The sequence below is a fragment of the Opisthocomus hoazin genome, chromosome Z (assembly GCF_030867145.1).
Source record: "Opisthocomus hoazin isolate bOpiHoa1 chromosome Z, bOpiHoa1.hap1, whole genome shotgun sequence".
Taxonomy (NCBI): Eukaryota; Metazoa; Chordata; class Aves; order Opisthocomiformes; family Opisthocomidae; genus Opisthocomus; species Opisthocomus hoazin.
Window position 1 is genome coordinate 36892303 of NC_134454.1, and position 2866 is coordinate 36895168.

Below are 2866 nucleotides of genomic sequence, written 5' to 3' on the forward strand. Positions count from 1 at the left end.
ATTCTAACCCATAAGCTCTCAACTCCTTCTTCATCTGCCCCCAGGCAAAACTCAATGCATTCCAGTTGCTCCTTCACATATAGAGCAACTCCACCACCTCTCCTTACTGGCCTGTCTTTCCTAAAGAGTCTGTAGCCATCCATGACAGCATGCTAGTCATGTGAGTTGTCCCACCACGTTTGTGTGATGGCGACAAAGTCGTAGCCGTCCTGCTGTATAATGGCTTCCAGCTCCTCCTGTTTATTGCCCATGCTACGTGTGTTGGTATAGACACACTTGAGCTGGGCTGTCAGTCTCACCCCTGACCCTGGCATGCCACGCCTGGGCTCATCCCTAGTGAGGTAGGCTATGACCCCTTCCCCCTTTGAACCTAGTTTAAAGCCCTCTCAATGAGCCCCACCAGCTTGTGGGCAAGAATCCTTTTTCCCCTTTGAGACAGCTGGACTCCATCTGTCGCCAGCAGGCCCAGTGCTGTGTACACCTCCCTGTGATCAAAGAAGCCAAAATTCGACCGATGGCACCAGTCCCCGAGCCATGTGTTAATCAGGTGAGATTTCCTGTCCCTTTCAGTGTTCTTCCCTGCCACTCATGGGATGGAGGAAAACACCACCTGTGCCCCTCATCCCTCAACAAGTCGCCCCAGTGCCCTGAAATCCCTTTTGATGCTCTTGGGACTTCTCTCTGTCGCTGTCATGGTGGGCAGACGTGAAGGCGGCACACGGGGTCTCCTGCCTGGCCTGATGCCTCCGCTGGGTCGGGGCCAGCGGTGACTGGCTCCTGCTGGAGGCCAGCACACAGGTAACTGTAAGCCGAGGGTTAGATCTCACGTACCAGCTGGTGTCAAAAACCTGTCCTTTGATCATCTCTCGCAAGCACTGTGATTTCCAGCAGAATGCAGAAGGGCAGTGGACTGTCAAGGACAGCAAGAGTCTAAATGGAGTCTGGCTTAACAAACAGCACCTGGATCCCTCAAAAGCCTATCCTATTGCTGAAGGAGACCGTATCCTGTTGGGAGTGCCTTTGGAAAACAAAGAGACTGCTGAATATGAGTATGAAGTAAAGAGGAAAGGGAGAAAATCAGACCCTTCTTAGCCTAAAGGAATGACCTGGGGAAAGCTAAGAGCTCAAGAACTAGACATAAATATAGTTTGGAGGAATCAGAGACATCTGGAGCAGAAGGCCCTTCAAACTCCATCTACAAAAGAGACAGAGTGTCCTGTGACAGTGAACCTTCGGGTAAATTGTGGGGAAGGGTAGAAGAGGCCAAACAGTTGACAGAGAAGCTGGATGTCAAGCTGCCTTCTCCTGGACGAAATGAGGAGGATAGTGGTCCGGTACATAGTAGCCCTGTGCCCTCCCAGAAAGCTGTGTGTGTCCCCCATAAGGAGCAGAAAGGCTCTGTTCTTGTACAGTCATGGACTGGCTTGGAAATGCTGAGGAAAACTCTAGCAGATATAATGAAGTTGAAGGTCAAAGTGCAGGAGAACCAGACAGCAGTTCTGACTGTGAAGCAGAAGCGCAGGAAGTGTGCTCAGAAGGAGAGCCTGGCAATGGAGCAGGAGCTGCGAGAGCTGCAGGACCAGCTGTGCCGGGAACCAGAGCGTCATCAGCAGCAGGTGGAAGAGCTGGAGAGGAAGTTCTTTAAAGAGTAGCAGAGGCTAGAGGGAGTAAAGTGGCAACATAGGGAGGAGAATCTGAAGGAGCAGCTGGCCCAGGTTCTGTAAGAGCATCATGCTTTGATGGAAGAACTGAGTTGCAGTAAAAAAGATTTTGAGGAGATAATTTGAGCCAAGAATAAAGAACTGGAAGAAACCAAGGAGGAGAAGGAAAAGGTGAGAGCCCAAAAAGAAGAGGTGTTGAATCAGATGAACGATGTGTTGGAGAATGAGTTGCAGTGCACCATCTGTTCTGAGCACTTCATCGAGGCAGTCACTCTGAACTGTGTGCACAGCTTCTGCTCTTACTGTATCAACGAGTGGATGAAACGTAAAATCGAGTGCCCTATCTTCAGGCAGGAGATCAAATCAAAGACACGTTCTCTGGTGCTGGATAACTGCATTGAGAGGATGGTAGAAAAACTGAATGTGGAAATGAAAGAGCATCTCCTGACCCTTATCAGAGAGCGGAAAGAGAAATGGAATGCATTGGTGAAACCAGCCACGGACAATGACAGCTGTGTCATCTCTTCCATCTGCTCCATCTTGTCGATGAGCAGTTGTGACAGTAAGGACTCTGAGGAGGATTCTTACTACGATAAAAGCTACTACATTATCTAAAAACTATTACTGCAGGCTCGTGTACCTGTGTGCTGCCCAGAACCAAGCTGATGGTCTTTGGTTGACTGCTGCTGGATGAGAGGACCGGACATCTGGAAGGAGAGACTCTGTGAAGAGGCTGGAGCTGAGAACTAGAAGCATTTGGAAGAAGGACCTTATTTTTTAAATGAATGTGCAGAATTCTGTGTAATCTTGTTATATAAAAATTTACAGGTTTTACTGGACATATTTTAACTCAAATGGCAAGCATGAAATGATATAAAAAAGTTATTAGATTGAAAACGAGACATCTAACATAGACTAAAAATTATATTGCTTCTAGACCTCACTAATACCTAACAAATTCCTGCTTAATGTTTAATTGTATCAGTACCAAAAAATTTTCACTGGTTACAGGCCCAGCCCATGGTATTTTACCATATCAGTTCAGCTTCTCTTCCAATTATGTCCTTGGTGTCAGAAATCAATGATAAATAAAGTTCTGTAGGAGGAACATGAGAGAATCCATCACTAACAAATGATACTGATATGTAGATGTCAAGGCAGCAATGCTTGGATTAACAGATGTGATGGCATCTGGACTATCAGCA

General features: G+C 47.2%; 1 pseudogene; it reads left to right on the plus strand.

Moving 5' to 3' along the window:
- Window positions 1-744: 744 nt before the first annotated feature.
- Window positions 745-2276, plus strand: LOC104336315 (E3 ubiquitin-protein ligase RNF8 pseudogene; annotated as a pseudogene).
- Window positions 2277-2866: the final 590 nt, after the last annotated feature.